We start from the raw sequence: 26,788 nt of genomic DNA on the forward strand, positions 1-26,788 counted from the left end.
AAAAAAAGTTGTGGGTTAAGTACAGTTTTTTGAGCGTCATATTTTTCCATAAATTAACGTGGAAGCGAAGAAGCGGCCAAAAGATCCAGGGGCAAATGTAAAAATTCGAAAAGAGCACTTCAAAATCTGTTAAAATATCAAATATCAAAACTCCCGGAAAACTTTCCAAGTAAAACTACTAAATGACTGGACTAAACTCCGCACCCGGGAATTTTCATCTTACAGCACTTGTTGCACAAATAACTATTATACCATAATTTATAATAAAGATTATTTCTGATACATCACGAACATTTACTATTATTTATATCCAAAATTTGCATAAAATAAATAGCCACGAAATGCACTTTTCTTCTATACCTTTCTTCGTACTTCGCGACTATTGCAGAATAACCGTTTGATTTAAAAGGGAGAAATCTTATACGACGTAAGAGAGATAAGAAAAAGACGTAAGAAAATAATACGTACACACAGAATAGAACATTTACCGTCCTGCTTTCAAGCCGCGCGACAGTGACATCAGTTACTCCGGTCCAACGGTATCGAGATATCGAAAATCGTCCTGTCATCGAGACGCATTACTCTCCGAACGTCAAACTGGTTTCACTTTCCTTTCGTCGTGTAAAACCGCGCGATCGAGACGATATCGCGCCGAAGTACCTCGCCGATCTATCCCTCCCTCCCTTTCTCTTTCTCATCGAAAAGAGATCCAACGTCAGCATGAAGGGATCGTGTACCGTCACGTCGGATCCCTATCGCGGGCTATTAATGCCTCTTCGGCCACAATAAAGCGTGCGCGCGCGAGCGCGAGCGACGGAGAACCTCCCCGTTTATCCAGATATTACAAATAAATAATTAAGGTTGCGCACCAATCATGTGGCCCGTGGAAGCCATTCATTATGAAGATTAAGTCGTTCGACCAACCCCCTCCTGGACCGCGTCTCTTTCGTCTCCACCCCGAGACCACGGGCTAAACAAACGATCCACGATTCTCTATCTAATACCCACGCGCGCCGCTTTTCAATTTACATACTTCCGATAAGTTATTCCGGGGCTTGGGGGGGGAGGGAGATATGCGCTATAAATTTCGGCTCGTTTTCGTTGACATAATGTATACTTATGTACCTCGATAATTGGGGAGGCGTTGTTTCTACAACGCCTACGCAAAAAAAAATTTCGATAACCCCTTTGACTATCCCTGTTCAGGCTTTGCCATCGCCATAGATATAGAAATTTATGAGAAAAATCGGATGCGCGAGTTTCGCTTGCACGATTCTTACATAAGATTCTTACGTACATGGTCGCGATGTGTCTTGTGGTGTTTGGGATTATGATATAACATGACGTTAAGTTTTATAAAAAGATTAATTATCAACTGTAAAAACTATTTATACGAAGAATTTATATATTAAAAATTGTATTTAATGTTTTTGCAGAAATATGATGTGATATTTTTGCATATTACTTCATGCGCGATAGTTCGACTTGATGAAGTAATATATATAAATCTCTTTATATTATAAAAATGAATAATATTTAATTCTCTAAGACTTATACTTTGTATATGGCATTTCTTGTAATCGATTTGTGGAATACATTGTGTAATATGTATTCAATCAATTCAATGTTAATAGTTAAAAAAAAAAGAAAAAATTGATAGTTTTTACATGTCTAGTTATTTTTAATGCTAACATGGATATTAAAATATTGGTATTAAAAATTAATGTTGTTTTTTATTATTTAACATGCTGATAGAAATCGTAACGTTATTTTCTATTTGTGAGAAAGCTAGTGAAGTTGTTAAGGGCTCGTTGAAATCCGCAAGAATGCAACGAAAATCTATAAAATACCAGTTCCGCCAGCGAAACGTCGCATAGAATATAGCATAAAATTTTATAAAGAACTAGCAGCGATATCTTTTTTATTTGAATTAATCCTTTCTATTTTTTAAACATTTTACATAATATTTTCAGTGACTTACAGACAATTTCTGCGCCTAAATAAAATTGCCTGTTTTTTTTATAATTTACAAGTTATAAAAATCATATAATTAATTTCAACTACAAATAAAAAGTCTAACGAGATATTTTAAATGTCGAACATTGTTACTTTGTCATAATATAATATCTTTCAAGCGCTGAGATCTCGAAATTAGAGAGATTATGCGTAGTTTTTAAAATAATTCCAATGTTAAAAATATGATCCGGGCGTTCACGAACATCTTCCCGGACAAGACCACGTTCGTTGACATGAAACTTTATCTGCGATGAAGTCGAGCTGACGATAAGGAGCAGTTCGTAACGGGCGGATCGGTTTGGTAATGAAGTCAACGAAGTGATATCTGGAAGAATTAAATAATTTATATACGAAAGGTTCAACCGCGCGACCAGCCCATGCCGTTTCGTTTTGTAAGAGTCTCTGCGACCGAAGAATGAAATGTTTCAAGAGCGAATCTTGTTTTACAGTGTTTCTCACACATACATCCAAGTAAGTATCTGACTTCGATTCAAGTTTTATTCAAATTTTACACACCATTAGTCCCACTTTCAGCCATAATCGTCGCGGTCGTTATACGTGTCACGATAAGTGAGTTATCAATGCCAATGTCTGTAAAGCAGTACGATAGTATCGCGCGTACGAAACAATGTAATACATTCACAATATTCACACGCATACACGCTTTTCGAGAGGAAAATGAAGATATGTCTCTCGACACTGAATACGTAATGTTCGTGACAATAAAGACTCGATAAAGACACAATTATAAATGTTACTGTATTGTGAAACGATTTATATCATCATTTTAATGAAATGGCTACGCAAAAAAAATCAAACAAAAATTCCTAATATTAAAAGAAGCCTAACGTGCACGTCAAAATAAAATTTTGTTTGCAGTTCTTCAGTTTGCGAACAAATATTGTTGAATAAATATGATATATCGATGTACTTAAATTAATAGGTTGTAACAATTAATCTTCTTCACGAAATGCGGTGAAGGTCGTTAACTTCTCTAAGAACGACATTAATTTCCTCCGTCCCACGCGTTCATCCATCGATGCGATGAGATCGCCTATATTGTATATTACATAAATATATATGTATAATAAACAATATATACATATATATATATATATATATATATATATATTTCCTCGTCACATTTCACCGCGCACGCGAGGCATACACGTGCATCGTTCACGTGTTGCGTATATACGAGGCTGCACATGTGTGCGTGCGATGCGCTACGTATACATATAAGAATAACCTGTTGCACGTCAGCGACCATACATCTATTCTTTTCTTACACGGCAAGACCGACGTCATAAACAGAGCACCTTATGCGGAGTATATAGGGTGTCTCTCGCCAACTGTATTTTCTCTTGAATTTTTTATACATAAGTTATTTGGATATGCTATACCGTACTTGATTCAATCAAAACCTTTTTATTTTTCTATCGGACTTAATATTTGCCATGAAGAACAGATTCTCTTCCATTTTTATTTTTTTGCTAATGATATTACTGTAAAACTTTGTCTATTTCCTATTTAAAATAAGGTGATTATTATATCTAGATCATTTAACAAAAAATATATATATAATTCTTCTATAACAAATAAGATAAGAAGAAATTTTGACAATTTGAAAGTTATTGCAAATTCTTGTATTACTATTCAAAATTTGCATTATACAACTGGCGATTATCGAATATTATTCAAAATATATAATACATCAAAATAATACGCTAATTTTTATTATTTAAAAAGCAAAATAATTTATTTATATATTTTTTAAAAATATATATAAAATTATTTTTAAATATTTCTTATAGCATTTTCATATAAAAAGTTCAGTATGTAAGAAAAAATCATAATTTTTTTTAGGTACCCTGTATAGATTAACGGACGAGAAGAACAATGTGCGGAATGCATTTTTGTACATGGTACATATTTTTTTATGATATATAGTATACCTCGTAAACATGCGTATGTATGATGTTTTTCGACTGCGGGTGAGCCTAAATGGCTTGCAGGTATGCTTCTTAATTTACTAAATTCGCTTTGCTCTTATTAGTAATGATTCGCCACTCTCTTCTTGCGCGCGTGACGCGATTCTGACGGGCGAGGATTCCTGTTAACTTTTTATTTGGTCAATATAAAAAGTGTCTCAACTACTTGTTTCTTTGCTTTTTTTGCTTATTGAATTTACTAAAACCGTTTGTTTTATTTAAATATTAAATATCTTACGATTATTGACGTATTAATCTTTTTTTAACTTTAACGTCTGTATTTAAAAGCGCATCATATATATATCGCAATAGTCTACTCTATATTTGCGATATATATAATAGTTTATAAACCGTTTGGCGCAATTAAAATGTTGATGTTTCAAAACTGTCCTCACAACTTATAAGTATTGCTACAAATTCACAATTCCGCATTAGAGCAACTACACTGTTCAATATAGTCATTACATTACCGCACCTTACTGTTTTTATGCGAGATTTCTGCGGATGTGTTCCACAAGGACGTGTAGGAAGCGCAGCGGGAGAGACGCGGTGAAATAGCAAAATTGGTGCAACCGCAACGAAACCGCAATCAATCGTGCTACTCTTACCGCTTTTCCGCGAGCATTAAAAATCCTATAAAATCATTAATGTAAAAACTTAGCTTATTCTCGCGCGATACTATGTTATACGTCTATTACGAAAATTTACTTCAAATGCAATACCTTTAAGTTCAAGCATATACTTTATTTCCTAATGTTATTTCGAGCTCTAAATAAGAAAAGATTAAATTAGATAATGAATTAAATTAGTTAATATTGATTATATAGAAAATATAAAATATAATTTTAAAAAATTTTTCTTAAATAAGAAACCGCATGATTTTTAAGAAATTAAAAATTAATTAAGATTAAGATCATATACCAATTAAGAAAATTACTCGCTATTTGTGATATCAAGGGACAATCTTGTCACACCGAGTATAATTGTGTGCGTCTCCTGAACACGAATGCATTCGATTCGTCATTTTTTTGAATACTTTCGTTCAGTCCGTTTTTTACGGCTAAAAAAGGTTCACCAAAAAAAAAAGGTTGCGGCGAAAGATTAAGACTGGTCGATTTTGAAAGGGCATCGCTGACATCTGCCGAAGGATCTTCAGTCACAAAAGAACAATTTGCGATCGGACGAACACTAGTACGTTTCCATCCTACCTTCCGATAAGGATCGCTACTTTTCGAAAGGCGAAGAAAGCAGATATGTCTAAAATGAGGACGACACGAGCCGCTTTTTTTAAACCCATTTCAGAGAAGTAGCAGTCGATTGTTTGTCTACCTCCTTTATTTCCTTCGTCGTGCTGCATCTTTGTTAGCTCTAACTCTAACACATGGGGATTGTATCCGCTGTTGTTTCCCACACTTAACATCGTTTACAACGTGACTAATCTATTGTTACGGTTTTCATTATTAAGTCGTAACATCTCCATGGACTTGTCAAATTATACCAATAGCATCTGGGAGATCTCAAATTTCGACTTGCGTGATATAAGAACAGAAAATAATGAATAAGTTTGTTGAAAAAATAATAATTACTTAAACAAAATAAAAATTTACGAATAAGTCAAAGTAAATATGAAACTAACATAAAACTAACATTTCTCCTGAATTATCTTTTCAAAAATTTTCTTCTATATAAATAACATTAATCTAAGTACACTTGCAAAATATATTTTTAAGCACTTAAGAAAAAAGAGAAGAAAAAATTTATCTAATTTCAAATAATTCAAATAAAATTGATCACATCAAGAAATTTAAATTAAGTACAGGTTCATCAGTTACATGATAAATAAAAATTCAAGAATTTTAAAAGTATCTTACATAATACGTCATTATTAATATGTTGTTATTAGCACATCTATAAAATTTGTAATATATAATTCAGAAATAATATATATTAATTACATTTGTTACATATAGTTTTTTTTCTAATAAATTTTGCTTTCAGCTTTGATTATATATAATTTATACTACAATTATGTATTTCTTATTTTATTATTATTTTAGTACTATCAAGTACTGAAAAATTACTTTTTTATATCTAAAAGAGCTAATCACTTATTTTCCGTTTGGATAATAAGTATAGACGTTTGTTCATCTATATTCGATCAGCCTGATAAATTGTGATAAATTAGACAGCGTGAATTGAATTTCTGCGGTGAACATCAAAGCATTCAATTATCTCTTTTTGCCCACTTTTCTTCTTTTCTTTTCCGTTGGAAGCTGCGCTCATTTCGCGCGCGGGCGCACTTTTCAATTATTCATGCATAAATCAAAGCTACTCTCATTCAAGAGTTCGTCGGTGGCAAGAGGCAAGAGTTAACCAATCGCGAACTTGATAAGACGATGGTTTTTCAACGTGATCAGTTGCTTTCGCGCGGTTATATCACCATAATTAATAACTCATCAAAAAATTGCCGACTATCGACAGATCGCGATCGATCGGACGAGATCGATCTCCACGAGGGACATCTTCCGCAAATGCGTTTCATACTCTTTAATCGGGGTCCAAGCCGGAACTAAACGGATTGTTGATGCATCGAGCTTGAACGTCAATATCCGCCTTTTGACCATTAATTTCTCGAACCGATTGAAGAACTTTTGCCCGGACACGGTTCCCTCGGGAATGAAAGAACGAAAAGCAAGAGGAAAGCAAGAAAATTGGATCGTTTTTGTTCATGTTTCAATATCATTGCTGTACTAACGCATGTTTATCGCTAAATTTTTACGAAAGAAAATACAACGACGCACATTGTTTCGTTTTGACTTTATGATTCACCTATCAGGATGTTCTACGGAAAAATATCCAAAGACCGATACAAATGACTAAATTATTCATTTTATATTTGGCTTTACATCTGGTATCTAGTTGTACTAGTACTAAATGTAGTCGTGTATAGTAAATGTAGTCTGGCTTGTGAAAAATTTGTGGCAGTAGGTACTCAGAGATGACTAATTTATATAACATAAATAAATCTTGATTATAAAATATATTCGCAGGTTTTTAAGAAATTAGATTTTATATAATATTTGAATTTATAAGATTCGCGCGGGCTCAAAATCTATTCCCCTCTCCCCAAACCTAATTCATTAATTAGGATCACCAATAGAACCCCGTAAAACCCAATTTTCAATCCCACAGTTGCCATTTCCATAAAATTAGTAATCTTTCGGTACCAATTTCATCAAAATCATCAACAAAAAATTAGAAAAATTTTGGCACCGGTTTCAAGAAAATCGATCCATTAATAAAAAATTAAACATCTTCCAAAAATTTAAAAAATTTTGGCACTGGTTTTAAAAAAATCGGTCAATTAATACTTATTATTTGTCAAAATTTTAATAATTTCAAAACCAATTTCTAAAAATTGGTAACAAAAAATTATACATAAAAATTATCCATTAAAAAATTTAGCTTGATATCTTAAAGTTTGCGAAAATTGAAGCAATCACGTATATTTTTTTTAACAGAAATCGTAAACCATTTTACTATTAGCAATTTTTCTAATTCTATTACATTCTTTAGTTCTTTCTACCTCTATATATCTATATAGATAGGTACCTGACGTCTGTATGTCTATCTGTCTGACCCCGCGAACTACTTGTTATTTTCCGAGAACTTAGAAAAATTTCGTAACCGGTTTCCAAAAACCGGTCTTAATCGCTCGCGACAGTCACAAATTGAAGTGACTGGTTAAATCCTAAAAAATTTGAAAAATTTCTGATATCGGCTTCCAAAAAGATCGGTAACAAAAAATTATACCACTTTATAGCACTCCCCGGAAAATTCTACCCGTTTTATATATAACTTTTTGAAATTCGGTCAATTATTTCCCGAAAAATTAGAAAAACCGGTTTCCAGAAAATCGGGAACAAATCCTACATACAACATATTTCATTTAAAACTAATCGCCTATGAACGATTTAATTTCCAAAAATTATAAAAAAAAGATTTATTTTTTTAGCCTTTGCAGCTTCCTCCATTTCACAATTTAGTGCTGCTCTTAGCAATAGATCATCCTGACCGTCTTCTAATGTACATTTTTTTTTTAAATCACGTATATTTTTTTAAACAAAAATCGGAAACGTTTCAAGAAGATCAGTATATTAATGAAAAATTAAACTCGCGGTTTTGAAAAAATCAGCATATACAATTCTTTGAGATTCGGTCAATTATTTCCAGAAAAATTGAAAAAATTTCGGAACCGGTTTCCAAAAAGATCAGTAATGAAAAATTAACCACGACATTTTCATCCCCGGAAAATTCTACCCCTATTTCATATACTTTTGATAAAAATTTGGTCCATTAACGAATGAGTAGTTCGCGTACATACAGACAGAAAACGGTACTTATACATATAGATATATAGATATCTATATTAACAAAAATTATTTTTTATTATATTATATACTATAACAGACAGTAATTTTTATCAATAAGAAAAGACTTCTATAACCGTTATTTTTTAGCGCTTATTGTTAGTGGAGGCCGGAGGGCCTAATTGCCACTCAACAACTTGGAACTCGTTAATCAAAATCTATCAATTAAAAAAGATGCCTGAGTAAAAAATTTGGTGTGGTTTATAGTCACGTTGAGACTTCAAACGAACCGAGAAAGACGTCAGTTAAACTAGGAAGGCGTACGGCACACGCCCACAAGATATTCTTCTCCGCCTTCCGACACGGGATGGTAATTTCTGTCTGGTAGTAAACTACGCTAATGAAGTGTTCGGGCGAGGATATGTCATTTACGTACATTATACGAGCGTGTTTAGGGTTGCTTTGAAAACAATACGTTATTATTAGCTTAAACGGATACTTATTTCTGTGACTGACATATTCGTTCAATTTTTGTGACATTATTCGAGAGGGGAGATGAATGCGTATCATATCAATCATAATTTAGTAAAATGGAAAGGACTCGATAATTAATTTTTTGTTCTTCTTTTCTTCGGTGAAGTGGTGCTACAGCCCCATAAATTTAAAAAGAGTTATCCTATTAATAGATAATAGATAACGAAACGAGGAATATTAAAGAGGTATTTTTTCTTATATTGCCTCAGCGAGCAATAATTACCTATTAAGTAAAGTAACAGAGTGAAATAATTCATCGTTATATGTATTAATTTTCCGAAATAAGAAGATATAAAACGTCAGACGAGAGTTTAATTGCTCCATTAATCTTCTACTTCTTGCTGACGTTACTTTATTCGTAACTTTTCCATATTTGTGATAAATTGTCTTTCACAAATGGATACTGAAACAAAGTAACGCGCAACAATATTCTTAGGAGTAGAACGAACCGAAGTATCTCACGCGCGTTCGCGTAGTGCGTCTGTTGTTAAAAAATACCGTTCGTAACGCAAATATAAACCATGTTAGCGATCACACATGGTTTACGATGCATCACAGTAACGAGCGCTTTGAGATTCAACAAAAAACAATAAATTTCCTCGCGCGCGCATTTCGCAAGTCGTTACCCGTGGCCTGCTCCGGGCACAATGAAGCAATTATCCTCCAGTATATGAGCCTATGTTTCAATATGTAAATGCTCGTAATAATGACGATAATAAACCATTCGTAACGTAAAGCACCGCGTTTGTTATGCGTGCAATATCGGTGGAGATATTAAGTGAAGTTACATATCTAATCATAAGTCGAGGAACATGACAAAGATTTAAGAATTTTTAATAATGTGCTAATCAAAACTGAGGATTGTGTTCGAGTCAGATATCGAATGGTTTGATATTTATTGTTTATTTTTTTCGAATATATTTTGTAATATTTTAATTTCGTATAATTATTATTAATTCTAAATTTTTGCAAAATTGATTCATTAAGCCCTGTTAATTTATTTTAATAAATTTTTTTGAAATTTATTACTATTTTCCTTCAATTTAATATGCGCTTTCTATATGATAATTTTTCTATTTTACGACACGTATATGCATAACAATTTATTTTTAACATATGTCTCATTTCTTTTTTTATTTATCTAATATAATACAATATCTGTGTGTGTGTGTGTGTGTGTGTGTGTGTGTGTGCTGTGGTCAGCATAAAAAAATATCTTCTATATTAGAAAAAAACTTTACAGAAATATCCTGATTTTATCCTTAAGCGCCGCGAATGTATGGATAGGTAAAACCTGCTGTGATCCTTCATTGTGATAAATTGGGCCATGTTTAGAAGGCACATGCAGATCCTGCATCCTGAACAGCTGCTATTATCGACTCTTTGAACGGCCTACTATTATGCCTGTGACTAATAGAGTTACGATAAGTCGATGGACGAAAAGGACCAAAACGTCTAATTGCCGTTAGCATCGAATTAAAATCATACAACGGTACAGTACCTATACATAACATCAAAGAAGATAATTTCTTCTCCCATTTTTCTTTCCTCATCACTATTTCTTACTTATCGATGTTTTAAACAACTTTTACACATAGTATTAACAAAAAATAAATATTTTTGCAATAATATTATATTCCTTTTTTTTAACATAGAACGTTTGGTTATTACAGATTAATAGATACTTTTAAAGGAATCCAATTCTAATCACAACAATTTTACGGGTTTATTAAACTGTAAATTCGCCAACATGTAAGCAACGACTCGATTGTTGCATGCGAAAATTATTGTCCCAAAGTGCATCTAACTACAATCGCGATTTTTTGCCAAACGTATTCTATCTATATGCGCACGATCATATTTAAGGTGCGATCTACTTGGCGCTTCAAACGCTCTTAGAAACATTTCATCCTTGTTGTTTATCAAATGTTAAACAAGGACAAAATGATGCTCTGAAGCGTTTGAAGCGTCTAGTGGATCACACCCTTAGTCATAGTAAAAGACCACATAGCCAAGAATATGAAAAAAAAAATTAAAAAGCGCTAAAAGAAAGTTTTTTTTATTTAAATACATATTTTTTTATATAGAGAATAAAAATAAAACAACCAAAGGTTGGCAGCAGTCGGGAGAAATAGATAAAGGTATTTTATGTCACACGTGCATGGAAAGTGGCCCATTACGCACGCGACGCGCGCGTGATAGGCCACTTTCCACGCACTTACAACATAAAATAGGGTATGCAACACGTGCGTGAATTTTTATTTTCCAGCACTTGTTGCACAAATAACTATATTAAAATTGTCTCACAAGAAAAAAAACGGTTTTTGATACGAGCAAGTGAAAAGACCTGTGTATAGCAAGCGCATGTAGTTCTCGTCTCCTTGAACGCTTCAGTGGTTATATATCATTTCTCAAATCTCTCTATACAAAACGTCGAAAGCGTAAGTCGTGTACGAGGTGGAGGAATACGAGCACACGTTTTGCTCGTAAATCAATAACCGCACAAAAGATCGCCGACCGTCGCGTCGGCGCGATGTGGCAAACTGTACCCATCGATTATATTCCGATAATGTCATAATCCACGGCCATCATATTTCGCACACGTATAAACCTTCTGTGGCTTTTCACTTGCACAATATCTCATTATGAGTATGTTTTCGTATATTATATGAGATACAGTTTGACGATTTATTCGACTGAAACAATTTAATTAATTATATATTTGAAATTGTTAATTAATAAATAATCATCAAGTATATACAGTAGAATTTAAAAACAATAACTAAATTAATCGATATCAGTATATTAATATATCAAGTTTAAATTATTATTACAATTATTATAAAAATCTTGATTATTCTCTATCTTCTTTAATAAAAAAAAAGTACGAATATACAAATTAGAATATTAAAATTAACCGTAAAACACACAATGTATTTCAATGCTGTATTATCAAATATAAGTACTCGTGTTTTACTTTTTCTTTAACTTCTGCACTCATTTATCATCGTGATCGAAAAATAACGGCCGACGTTACCCTAATTATTCCAGTAAAATCAGAAACAATAACATCTAGCTAAAGAACAAACTTCATTATAAAATACCTAAAAAATATTAGAGGCTATTCATTAGCAAATAAAACAATGGTTCGATGAAATTAACGATATAATCATCATCTAATACATTCCCTAAGATAAGTGCATAGAGTCATACGGGCGAACTAGATCTTGCCAATCAAGTGAATAGCACTCATCAATCGATTAGTTGTCGTTTTCGTTAATTTGTTATCTCACAGGGTCGTTGCGCGTCGATTAGCGCGATCGTCACGCGGCATTGCTTTCGTCCCCTTGGTTTAATTAGCAAGGCTTCGAGCCGCCCGACCAGTCTCTCGCTCGAGTAATTGCTCGTCTTCGGTTTCACGATCGCGGCTGCTGGACCGCACCTCACGATAATCCCACGAGATTCCTTTCTCTCTCTCTCTCTCTATCTCTTTCCGCACCTCGCGGTCTTGTGCCTCCCTCGGGAACGCGACGAGGATATACGAATAATGAACGAGCGTCGCCGTGTGTCATAAGCGCGGTCGGCGCGCGTTGCCGTTGATACGCCACCTAAATCAACGTTTATTACGGAGGGCCTGCCCCCTTAACGGCTCGGCGGGCCCCGACTTTCGACTTTCGAGAGGCCTCGCCTCGGCCGTACCAAGGACTCCGCGACCTCTCCCGAATGTCTTTTACCGTCTTCCCCTTCCGACCCGCGGCGAATCTCTCAATAAACGCATCGAGAGCGAAAAGGAGGTTTATTTGACAGATTTTTACACGCAAAAAGGATTATAAGAGAAATCTCGTTTCTCTATGAATATCTTGCGTATATCTAATTGTGAGTTCTCATGCACATTTTATCTTTGTTGCTGATAATTGCCTTATAAACGAGATAACATCATAGTCTTTCATTTGAGGTTTTATCATATCTGAAAAATGATTTTCTTTGCCGATTAATTTTCTCGGCTTCCAGCCCCGCATTTGCCAGTTCCGTCAGCGAATCTAGTATAGTTCCTTTGACCGCGCGTCCTCTTCAATAAGGCTCGCTTCCTCGCTTTTCACCGACATCGACATCGGCAATATCCTTTTTGTCTTTTCGGGGTTATTAGTCTTGGCCGGGCGTCAAGACCGCCTGCAGCGTTTTACATCCGTGTATAGGTACCCGCCGTTTTCAGGGAAGGAAAATAAGATGTCTGGAATTTTTATAGAGATATTCTGCCTAAGCGGCGCCTTCTACGATATTCGTGAATGCTGCCCCGTGTCCGATCGAAACACGATCGATTTACATATTGAGCGGAAAGAGAAAGAGAGAAAGAAAAAAAGAGAAAGAGAGAGGGAGGGAAAGAAAAAGAGAGGATGTGGAATCGACGTGCTTGGGTTGTTCCTGAGAAAAACCAAGTGGGAAACGTTTAGCGCTACAAATTGAGATGAGTATACCGTGGGATATTGGTCGATACGTGGCTACCTACCGCGAACAACTATTAGGAAATGACATCACGAGAAAATTACTGAAGTTGCAAGGCATTGTTGTGTGGAGATGATTTTCCTTTTGTTAAATTAAATAATCAACGTATACTTCTCGAGTTGCGCTTCCGCACAGCTTGTGTAATCATAAAAGCTCGACAAAATTAAAACAGATAAATAAGTATTTTGTTCAATGTAAAAGTAAGTCTTAATTACATAATTTGCAATTTATTTAATCATTATTATAATTACGATAATTTGTAAGAATTTATTTTAAAAATGGCAAAAATATGAGAAGTTGAAATCTTTTTTACCTCTTGACCAAGTATTTTGAATTTTTATTTTCAATTGATTATCATAGTTGAATTAATCGATTAATCAAAAATCACGAAATATTGTCGTAAATAATGACAACGGCATGCTCGATTTCCTGTTAATGTTGCGTTATCTTAACCGCATTTATATTTAATAGTATAAGCGGTGATGTGTTATTTATTGTACTATCAAATACTGGATAGTTACTTTTTACTCTTAAACATATGCAAATATGACTGTGTGATCATGCCATGGTATTTATTATATAATATGTTCCGACTGTTATATATATGTAGGTCTGGAAGTATGTTCCGGGACTTTTATTTTTGATATCGGTATATTCCGGGACATTTGGCAGTTTCCAGGACTGTCCTGGAAAAAATTGATGTCCTACGGCATTTTTCGGGACAGTTTTTTGAATCTGATTACATATATATGCGTTATATTCCAGGACTGTACATTTCAAAAAACGTAAACAGTCCCGGAACATACTTCTGGACCTACATATATATATATATATATATATATATATATATATATATATATCTAAGATCATAAGAAACTGTTTTCTATAAGAACGATTTATCGTTGACAACTCACGCTTGTAATATCGCGACATGAGATGCATTTGCTCTAACACAGCCGCGTTCAAAATACATTTTCTTTAATTAAAGTCTCATTGCACTTTTGAATATTTCATTTTCGGGAGAATGCTGAAAGAACAGCTTTTAAAAAATTAACGGGATGCGTACAAGAGCCTGCATTATTTTGACGCAAATAAATCTCGTAAATCTGTAAATGAAACAGAGAGAAAGAAACGGCAACATCTAAAGATCTAATAAATACTAAGGGCATGATAAATCTGTCGCGACATATATTCGCGATAAACGTAGAGGACAGCGTAATACCGGCAGACGAAACAGGGTTAATAAAATTAAATCGGAGTAACACGTGGCGGAGAGTGACGTCTAAATGAGGAGCGCAAATTCACAAGAGGCTATATAGGGAAGACTGTCGGCGTGCGTAACTTAATTACAGAAGACGCGAGTGCGTCTGGGCGCGGGATTTAAGGGAACAGACGCAGCGCGTCCCCTGAAAAATCCGATAATTCTCTCTCTACATTCGGAATCAAGTCCCACTGCTCCTTTATACGTCGCAAAAACGTGGCCGCTTCTGCGAACGTCGTCCCCGGATGAGAGTTAGCACGGTCCATGCCCATTTAGCGACGTGAATTACTCGCGAAACGTATACGTTAAACCGCGCAACGTGTCCGTCGGCTTTCCGTGCCTTTGAAACTTAATAGCCGCGCCCGTTGAACTATCGTTGGAAAAAGGATTCCGATGAGATCTCGGGAGCGACGTGGAATTCAGTTGCGCTTCTGAGGGAGGGAAACGTGTACCGGTTTCTTCGAACATCTTTCGTCGGAAGATATTTTGACCGAGATTATTATTTATAAAATTTATATTTAACTTTTCACCGACGCGACGGTCAAGTGCAACTTTGTAATATCTATACGGATTCTCGCGTCCCGTTTTCGTAACGTCGCATCCCTGTGCTGATGAAGATCGTGAGGCGTGATTTACGTAAGGATGAGATATGCGCGCGTGTTCCACGGGTCGCTCTGTTGTTTCTGTGTATAGGCGCCTCCACGAGAAGGAGTTATGCCAGTCGGTGGCCATTTAGCGGCACAAATTACTCGAGCAAAGAGACCATGGACGACCGATTTATCACCGAACGCCGCGGTGTACCGCATACCGTTTCTCTACACCATATACCTCTGTGTGTCATTTTGGTTCTGCCGTAGCTTTCGCCTCGTCTTAGCCCTTTCTTTATACTGTCCCTTCGAGGCAAGACGCTCTTCTGCTAGCGAAATTAAATGTTCGAAGACGGTTACCGCGTCTCGAACATAAACTCCTACGAATGTAAGGTATATGTTCGAATTTTAGAAACCGCGTATTCTCTTCGTTAAAACTGAAAACGATTCTTCGTCAACTATTTTATCGAAATAGTACAATCGCTTAATATTAATAATACTGTTAAATCTTTTGATATATTAAATCGTTTTGAATTTTAAAGATTTAAAGATTTGAAGAATTTTAAAGAACTGGCAAGCAATTCTTTAATTGAAATAAAATATAAGGAATAAAATAAAAAAAGGAAAAATAAAAAAATGAAAAAGATGACCGTCCAGATATTGGTATATTTGCAGTTTAAAGTATTTTATTTATTAAAAACTTATTGTAAAAACACTAACATTTAATTTATTTACTTTTATTATTTAATTATAATAGTGTGAAATTTACTTTACAAGTTAATTAGACTAAGAAATATACCTGTTATATGTGATTACTTTTTATGATACATTTATATAGCGCTCTTCCCTATATTCGCTCCAACCATGCCTTTTCGTGTCCCACGAATTTCTAATAGTCGTTTGTTCCGGAAAACAAATGATCGTGGGAGAATCCCTTCCACGCCAAAAAAAAGTTATTGTGGCAGGGAACCTCAGGTAAAAATTTCAAAGTCCTAGCTCATTTACTCTCGAAACGGCGAACAATCAAAATCTCGGTGGGACACGAAAGTGCATGGTTGGAGGATTACGTCAGTGTTGTGTGAAAGGTAAATGAGCATTTTTTTCGGTAAAAATGTATTTTTGTGTATAATTTAAGCGTATATAAAATATTTTTGTCGTTAAAAAAAATTTAACATTCCACAGAGGTCTATTTGGCTCAGAGGCAAGTGGAAAAGGTAGGGAGGAGCTACGATTATAAAAAAAATTAATTTTTTACATAAAAAATATCTGTCACTTCAAATTCGCTTTTCCTTATTCAGAAATTTTTTTCTAGCATTTTTAAGTCCTTAAAGTATATCTGTACCATTTAAAAATTACCAAATTTGCAGCGACGAAATTAAGTATTTCTATTTAATTAATAATTATCTCATATTTTTTTTCTCATTTGCACTATTTTTAGCTTTAATTTGCGTTTTGGTTCATTAAGCTTCGTCAATTTGTTCGTGAGTTATGATTTTTTAAGTAAAACGAGTCGTAACGCGTGTTTGTCAACATATAAATGTTGTAAAAAAATATTTAAATAAATGATTTTCAAATTTTCTTTACATTGATTTTTAGTCGAAGGTACAAAGATATTATAATAATTTTTGGAGAATTTTTCAAAGCTATTAACATTTTGAAAAACACGTGGGACTCGAAAGTGCATGGTTGGAGGAATAAAATGGCGGAAAAACCGTTGGAGTGAATAGGGTTAACCAGAGATTGGTGTACATTCACCTTACTATGATGTTAAGTCATATTATGAAAATTGAATGAAACGTTATTTAATGTCATTATCTTTGTCGTGAGACAATTACGCCGCGAAGTGAATGTGTCTTTACGACACATTGAGAATTTGAGAAACCTGGCGTTGTTCCAGCTGTTACTTCAGCCCTATCTATCCTAAATTGTCAATGAATGAAGGCTTTATCCCATTTCCGGGTTTAAAGACGTGCTCGAGTTACAGGCATCTCTCAAATTACGCCAGTATTACGCGATCGTTGACAGCGATTAACACGCACAGTTGGACGCGCGTTTGAAGTTTTCGTAGGAATTTAATCGATCGAGTCCGTTATTGCGGTCTGATGCATCTGATTAAATCTCATTAAATTGAATTTCAACGGAAAGTTAATTTCTATTTACAATTAGACGCAGAGCTCTGTTTTTTTCGTTTAAGAACAAAAACCAAATTACTATAGGCGCTAAACGTGTGATGATATAAACTTAATCTAAAGTGCGCCTAAGTAAGCGCCACAATAAAAATAACAGTTTATTGTATCCCGAGTTAATATTTAAAAAATGTCTGATCGCAAAACTACCGGATGTAAATCGAGATAGTAAGTTATGGCGAAAAATGTAGAATTCGTAAATACGGAGTAGAAAAATGTACGCGTCAATCGCGGCTCGATCGGTTGTCAGTCTGTTAACCCTCGGGATTAAACGGGCGGCGGACAAGTAAGAAGAACGGTTTATTGTGGCAGAAAGTGCGCAGCGTCAACGAGACTTCTATTTCGGTACGCCATGAGGACGACGGGAACTTACTCCTCGTGTGACATAACCCCTGGGGGTTAGTGGCCTCTTCTTGACACCCTAACTCTTTCTCTTGAGTCGCTTCTCTTTCTGTTGATCCGACACTTCTTTTGAATGGCACGTGCGACAATCAAAAGCTACAGTTAATCTACAAGCGAAAACAATGACGATTTTACCTTTTATAATCAAGACGATCCGAACAGAGTATAAATCTCGTGATTTTTACAAACAAATATTTTTCTAAATCACAATCGTTCAAATTCAATGCATATGTAATTTGTTTTATTTTATTTATTAATTATTTAATTAATGTGCATATGACAAATTATATGCTTTGAAACAATTAATTGATAACAATTAAACGGGAAAAATATTAATCTAAAAATGTTACATTTTCTAGTTATTTTGAAATGATATATAAATGATATTGGATCCGATACACTAATCTCTGAAAAAATAGTAGTGCACTGTAGTTCATTGACGGACCAGAAAAAAATCGCCGGGTATAGCGCCGACTGAAAAATGCGACTGCTGGGATACGTCATATCTTACGATATCACCGAATAAACACACATCCGTGTTAGAGATTATTTTGTTGAATCGCCTTCCGGGTGGCTTACTTCCGCTACCGCAATGATGTATATAATAGTTCGTAACTACAGCGAGAGCCGTATTACCAGCATTTTAATGCGCCTGAAATAATTTCGGCCTCCTCGACGGATGCCATAACATTTACAATTATTTGATACATATTCTGTCAACAAACATCCACGGCATTCAATGTAAACGACGTTACGTCAGGCACGCGGATGTTCACGGTTCTTTGCACCTGTTCTTATTTCCTCTCCGTTCGCGTACATTGTCTTTTCTGTATATTTTCTCGGCAATCCTCACTGGGTCAGTATGTATTCTTTTACTTAAGGTATTATCAAAGTCTTTTAAGTCGTTCCAAATTTCCCATTCCTCTTCGAGATGAGCTATTATTTAGGATACTTATTATAAAAGAGAAAATAAACGGACACGAGTAAAAATAAAAAATATATATATAAACTCATCGTTAAATATATTTTTATCTATAATGTAGTAATAGTCATTATGTCATTAACGTACGAACAACGTGCTCTCGTCTCGTTGCTTTTTATCCTTCTTATCTATCTTGCGGTAACGTAAATAATTAATTTTGCCTCGCTTGTAATTATATCTTAATCGCGATGTAGCCGCTAACCCGGCGACCTCCAAACTGTAGGCGGTGATTTAACGCGACGGGATGACCCAGCGTGTCTACCTATCGCGCGCGCCAAGCTTTCTGTTATTTGTCCTCGTTAAAGTTTTTAGTTTTCCACTTAACCAAAGCCCACGAGTGCCATGCTAATTTGCCCACGAGATATAGGATTCGACCACGGGCGGCGAACGTTTGGGATTTAATCAGATGAGCGTAAATTTTATCCGCCACCGTGATAAATCCTCCCATTCCCTCTTTCATCGATTCCAATCTCGTGCGGTGGCCCGCGCTGCTTGAGAAAAAGTAACTTGACCACCGAAAAATGCGACGCAGCCACAGCAGCGTCCGCGTTTCTCCGTTCGAATAATCTATGCGTTCTATTCGATAATTTAAGGATTTACAGTAATGCGTGAAATTGAAGAACGTGCGCGGATTGCATAAATCCTGTCGACCGATGCAAGTTATTCGCTTCACGAAGCTATGATTTCCAACGCGAGAGATTCGTTTAAGCAATCGTATAGAAGCCTGATGAAAAGAAATTACGAAAAATTTTGAAAAAATATTCATTCTCCAGTAACTCTTGGAAAAAAATTCCTCTTTTTCTTTTTCTCTTTTTTTCTCTTTCTCTCCTAATCTAAAATATGACTTTCAGATGTGCCTATATGACGTCTTTTAGTTGCTCGCGTCGTTTGGAATCAATTCGCTCAATTTTATTGCGGCCGTTATACGATGTGCCATTTTCATTCCGCGCTGCTTATGCAAGAATGCTGAACGAGATGCATGCCTCGTATCACGTATAGCTAGACGAATATTACGTGACGATACGCACGGATTCGGCCTTGTCGGACGCAACAGTCGCAATTCTCAGAATGTATTTAATCGATGACGGGCAAAAGTTCGCGCATTCGATTCGTCAGACTGATTCAGATGCTCGAAATGTCACGTGTGCACAACTGCACGATGACGTTGCATGGAATGCGGCGTGCCTGCGAACCGGCACGTACCATTCACACGCATGTTAAGTAATAAATGATGAGATAATCGAATATCTTATTGATTTGTATCTCGTTATTATATGCATATTTATGCATATTATTCTACGTAGTGTTTATAGATAGACGTAGTTTATAGACAAATAAGCTGAAAGCAGTATTTACCAAAATAATTCAAATAAAGTATGAAAACTCCTTAATTTCTCTAATGTACATTCAATTAGCATGTCAAATTAAATATGTAAAAAATATATAGGTACAAATACATCGCAAATAAAAGAGGAAACATTATTTTAAGACAATAGGTTAAATTGTGTATAATGAGATATTGTAAGAGAGAATATTGTAAATACTATAGTATTTTATATATTTGTATCATATTTTATCATTTTATACTCTACTTATTTAAAACTTCTATAATTAAACTTGTATTAAATTCAACCGGTTTATTGAAATCGTCATTGTGTGTGCCGGATGAATAATTTTACTTCAATATACAAGGTTCATGTATATAATAATGAAATTTACTTTAGATATAATTTTCTTTTGATATAACATTTAATGGAGTAGCATTGCAGCAATCGTTAAAAATCTTCAATTAGAACGAAGGGAATTCTCCATATGTGGTTTAATTGGACGAACGAGGAACGTATTATGTAAATTTGATACAAGATATCAGAGTAATACCACATTTGGTACATCTTTTTTTACAAATTCCTCGATAAGAGGTACCTATACATTTATGGTCAGAAGAAAAGAAGAAAGGACGAGAAAGCGTAAAGGCATACTTGATAAAAAACTGATAAAACCCGCAAATTAAAAGATATCAATTTATAACTCCAATAAATCTTAAATTCATCTCGATTCGTATAAAAAATTAAAAATATTATATATAACGTTTATAAAAAGAATGTATATGATGGATGTTTATAAAAATTCTTTAATCGTATTCACAATTTATTTTACAAAAATGTATCTTTTATATTTTTTTATAAATTAACTTGCATTTTCTTATAAAAATTTTCGACAATTGATTAATACGATAAATCTTACTACATACCCAATGTAAAGAAAATTCGACGACCTAAATTGGAACTTGTGTAATATAAAAATAACGTCATATAAAAATACCATTGCGTATAGAAGCCCGATAAAATGTCCAAGGCGGTCGAATCGATCAAATCCGCGTACATCGATCCTGTTATTGATGCACGCACGCTCTCTAGTGCGATGCGATGATCGACAATTTACAGACACACGATATGTCAGACACGGACGACGCTGTATGCTCCTTGCTTCATTATTAATTACCGACGCTTCTGGCACCGTATCCCCAATGAATATTGCATGAGAAAAATTTCGTACGCTTTTTATTGCGCGACGGTTGTCGCGAAAGAGATATAATCGGTCTTTGTCTCTTGTTTATCAGCGGCATGCAATTAACGCGACTTGTCGCGACGATTTTTGCCGGATTACGCGACGGTGCAACCAGTCAATCAATGTGAAAAACGAACAGAATAAACAAATATTCGTATTGAGATGTTAATGTGAGATATTAATGTAAATTCAGAAAAAATTGTCATTATCGCCGCACCTCTATATTCTTCCTTTCTTCCAATATTTTATAACATAATTGTAACAATGTGCCATTAACGTACCTATTTGATACTAAATTAGTATTATGATTTTATTAAGTAAATGTTACGTTACAAAAAAATTATTAATAAACCTTAAAAAATCATGAATAAAAGTTCGTGTTTGTGTAGCAACTTTGGGATTTGAGGTATTAGACATTTTCTTTTGATTCTTTCAACAAAAGAGAGAAAAAAATTCACACCTGTAATGCACCGGAGAATGACACAGGTAATAGCTGACTACACGTTTGAAGTGTGTGTGTGTAAAGAGACACTGGTGCTCAATTAGAGTGTTGACGTTGGTGAACAGGAGAGCTTGTTAACTGTACTACGACACGCTACATCTGTAAATCCGCGTATGTCCATTAACACTAACATAACATACGTCTCGCCAGTGACTTATCACGCCGGGTATATCATCGATCATCGCTCTCTTAAGCGTTGTCAAAAATGAGTGTATCCATTAACGAATGAAAACAATGATATCCTTGAAATATCAGATTATGTCAATAAAACGATAATTATTAATGAATCTGCTTTTAATTAATATACCGACGATAAGTATATTTAATATTATTTTTATATACAACAAATTTTATTTTTGAAAATTTTTTATTAAAACATGGACTAATTTTGTTTTTAAATTTTTAAGAATGCAGCGCGGATTATGTGCTTTAAATCTTTTATCTAAATATAAAGTAATTTCTACCATTTTTTTATGTGGCAATTTTTTTCCAACTGCAGCAAATTTCAATTTTCTGTCTCGTCGTATCTGCAAAATTTGCGAAGTCTTTTTTGCAAATATTTTAAATCAAATTATTATACTCGCAGTGGTATCCATAATTTAACGGCACCGAAGGCAGCGCGCAATTGAGCTGAAACATTTAAGCACGGGGACACGACTTGCTTCGTGAATCGAATTTATGCGCTAATAATTTATACCATCCGCGATGCGCCAGCCTAAGATGTAAACTACATCCGATCCCTAATATCGCTTACGTCTGCATTGAAATTCTAAAATTAGCAAAAGATGTATCTTAGAGGATGATACAAAACTGCGCCGTGTATTCGGCCAAGAAGATTTACTTTGCAATGTATACCATTAAAAAAAAGTGCATCCAATTATATTTCAGAAAACACATGCGATAAATGAAATATAAAAAGAACAATTCGGTCTACATATAATTTTCGTGCAGGATAGAAATATGTTATTCTCTATAGAAATATTAAATAATCGTTTCGAGCACATTATTTAGATCTTTTTCCTTCATTGATTATTGTTGTCAAAAAATAATATTTATACAAAATTAGATTTTGCAGAAGATATTTTCACTTTTTTTTTTCCCCAAAATATAAAAAGTGTCATTGCGCTCGATCAGTAGCTCAAATGTCCTTTCAGTCTTTATCGACTCTTGAAAGGGGTAAAACGCGAGCGGCCGATTTCTAAGTATTATTAATCTACGGCGCCTTTTTGCAAAGAACGTTATGATATCGCGTTAATACCAATAGAGTCGATGGATTCTAGCGACTGGTATAAATCGACTAATTCTCTTCGAATGTCTCGTAGACGTTTCTAATGCTTGCAATAGCACGTTTCACGGAAACGTTACTGTATGCAGACTTGTGAATTTTTTTTTTCTACGCGGCAATTCGATTAAATTACACGCTTAGATAAGACCATCGCTATCAGCCTGTCGATGTATGAGGCTTATTGTCGAGGCGAATCGCACTATATGTCGCATGTCGCGCTCGGTTCGTATCGCAATGACGTCGTATCCAATGCACGCGTTCCGGTGTAATTAATCTTTGCTCGACTGTAATATAGCGCAAGATCTGCAGGCTCGTAAAAATGGAAAGTATAAATGCGTGTAGAGCGCAATCGGAAAATCGATGTTAGTGTGGCGACACCGCCGCGACCTGCGTTACCACGCCAAATAACTCTGGCCGTCTCTATCATCTTTATCATTTCTTTACTTCTCTTGTATAGCATGCATTAACATATTTTAGCCCTCTACAGCCGAATAACAAATCACGATCGTTATAGCCTTTTTAAATATGTAATAGTCGAATATTTAACGAGAAATAATATACTTTATCGTTAAAATAATAAAATAATAAAAATATTCGTGTAAAAAAAAAACATGTATATATTATTAAATATATAAAAAAAACAAAAATTATAAAATAATTAACAGTGAAATAATAAACACAGAATTTAACCGATATTTACTATAATCTCAAACGAAAGGTAATAATGTAATAGTAATATATTAACGTCAATTGTGGTTTTTTTTTTCAGAGTGCAAAATTGAATTAAATTAAAATATAATTACGCTTTAATCAATTATTATTATATGTTACGTGCCACAAAAAGAAGCATATACTTCGAGATAGGACGAGAGTTTTAACGTTTTATTTATGCTACCTTGTTATTAACTACTTGTACTATCTTGTACCATTTTCTTATTATTCTCCTTATAAAATATGGGTTCAATATTTTGTAATCGCGTGCTCCTATTGCTACAATCCCTTTAATAATCCCTTCGACATGCTAAGTGAAACCATAATATTATGATGCGGCATGGCACGCAATCTTGTCTACCCCAGGAAACCTTTTGAATTTATATCCTTTTGATTAATCGCGTTATATAACGTTAATTAAGCTTGTACGTCGATCCCTCAAAAATGTCGTTAGAGGATAAAAAAATACTGGTTATATATCGCATTTTGTCATAACCGTTATCATTTAATACCCGATAATTTTACCTCATTAATCACTCAATGATTAGTGATTAAGAATCATAGCGGTATGGGCATTATTGTTACTTTACGATATTGCTTTCTCCGCGAAACTCCTTATTCTGGTTACATTAAACCCTTTAAGACGTTCATTAACATCACGCACTTGCGCTCCTGTATACTGTTTATAGCAGGTAAACGATCGTGTGTGCATCTTTTCTTTTAAAAAACCGTACGTCTTGTACTCGCCTCGAATGTCTTATCCGCGGATATACCGATCACATGCTCGTATTCAGAACCTCGTATTCAGAACCGAATAAATCGTCAAAAAAACATACTTGGCTGCATCCAAACGCAATAGCAGAAAAAAAGAGAGAAAGAAATTGAGAGAGAAAGAAAATCAAATTCTATGAAAATTATATAAGTTTGCTGACAGATATTTTATTTTTTATACAATTATCTATATAAACATTGATCTCGATCTTATTTTCGAGCGTCGATTGACGAGCGTCTTTTTTCAGCTTCTCGATGAGTTTTTAAACTAAAATTCAATTCAAATTGTTCAAACACAATAAATAATATTTTATTAATATTTGCTGCATCAAAAATTTAATTCGCGAAAAATATCTATTTTTAATCATTTTTATCGCTTAACAATTGTTAACTTTTAGTATCATCGTGTTATGTAAGATCGTAACGTTTGCATGAACAAAAATTAACTATAAAAATTTCCAAGTTAAGAAATAATTTTATTTATTTATTTTTTTTGCAAATTCTCTCTCTCTCAAAGACAACTATTTTGCCTGGATGGATCATTGATATCTGCTGTGCATTCAGCGTAGGTATTAAACGGTGATAATTATCGTAGAAATGCGTAAGGCCTTCCGTACAAAAATGCAGACGTTCGTGAGATATTTACGTCTTCGCGCACAAATCGTTGGAGTAAATCAGTAAATGATGTGGCTAGCAGGTCGATGCATCTTCGCGATGCAATGGCGTGTTTAATCGCGATGACAGCAACACGTTGGGTGCAATGAGAAGAAGTAAATATGGTGGAGACACTCTCAAGCCAGAGTCCGGTCAATCGCAGCTATAAAATTAACCTGCGCGATTTCTTATCAATTAAAGTTAATTTTAAACGGTAATTTTTAAACTGCCAAGAGCTAAATACGATAAAATAGACATTGATAAGAAATTACAGATTATTGTATATACGTATATACGAAAAATAAAGGAAATGTATATAATTAAACTTTTTTATAATTAATTTTTTTAATCTAATAAGGTCATTCTTTTAACACGTACTGTATCAATCAACTGTGTCAACTATGGCTTGAGTATATCTAAATTGATTCAAATTTTTTACAAATTAATTTAAAAATTGTAGTAATAATTGTTTTCTAAATTATTGTGTAACACGGATTAAAATCGAAATAAATAAAAAAAATTTATAAACTACGTCAAAAATATGATTTTAGAAGCCAAAATATGATTTTTATCAAAGGATGGCATATAGGTACGTATAAGCAATGGAAAAATATCGTGAAGTAAAATTTTACATTTCTTTATATGTTTAATATCTACCGTTAATTTTTTTTTTATATTTTTTAATTATATTAGATTAGGAGAGATATGATACGTATCGTCTTCATAAAAATTAATCAACATTTTATCAATAACGATGCTTAATTTTAATGCATTTATTTTTTACATATATGTGTAGCAACTTATAAGAACGATTAATGAACGATTTATGCGTTCATTAACGCAAACCTGCTTTGTGTACATCTCGAGAGTACGTCTGTTAATATTTTTCCCTCGACGAGAGTTGAGCTTATTATAAATTCACGCTTTTCTGCGATCGAGAGTAATAAGCTCGTTGCGCGAACGACAACGTGCTGGCAGCATGTAACTCGCGACAACTCCGATCGAACGTGTGAAACTTACACGACTTCATTCGCGTACTCTGGCGTTGCCTTAATTACACGGCTTTTTTGTGTACTCACGAACCGCGCTGCGCGTTCGTCTTATTATTTCGCAAATACTGCGAAAGAGATTAAAAGAGCAAGCAATGAATTGCCGCGTTGAACACTCTGTGTTTAGCACTCGCGCCGCGCGTTCGTGTTCGGCCAGAGAAAGAGAGACAGAGAAAGAGAGAGAGAGAGAGAGAGAAAGAGAGAGAGAGAGATGCGATCGCGTTCGTTTTGCGATGCGAGAATGTCACGCACGTCTTTAATACTACGCGCGCTGGCGTACGTGCTGGCGTACGTGCTGGCGTACTCCGGCAACTATTGAGAAATTAAAATGATTACACCGTGCAAGCACGTAGTCAGTACGGGAGTCAGTACGCGAAATGAGTTGGTGCGGTCAGCCTTTAAGAGGAGCCGAACGC

General features: G+C 34.6%; 2 protein-coding genes across 3 annotated transcripts in view; one reads left to right on the forward strand and one right to left on the reverse strand.

Annotated features, from left to right (window-relative positions):
• The window catches only part of LOC143893441 (cytochrome P450 27C1-like), a 363,376-nt gene that overhangs the window by 238,521 nt on the left and 98,067 nt on the right, over positions 1-26,788 (reverse strand). The gene's annotated exons all lie outside the window — the stretch shown is intronic.
• The window catches only part of LOC143893435 (uncharacterized), a 109,911-nt gene that overhangs the window by 44,831 nt on the left and 38,292 nt on the right, over positions 1-26,788 (forward strand). The gene's annotated exons all lie outside the window — the stretch shown is intronic.

The sequence above is a fragment of the Temnothorax americanus genome, unplaced genomic scaffold (genome assembly GCF_048541705.1).
Source record: "Temnothorax americanus isolate GAGA-0224 unplaced genomic scaffold, ASM4854170v1 Scaffold12, whole genome shotgun sequence".
In the NCBI taxonomy this organism is placed as follows: domain Eukaryota; kingdom Metazoa; phylum Arthropoda; class Insecta; order Hymenoptera; family Formicidae; genus Temnothorax; species Temnothorax americanus.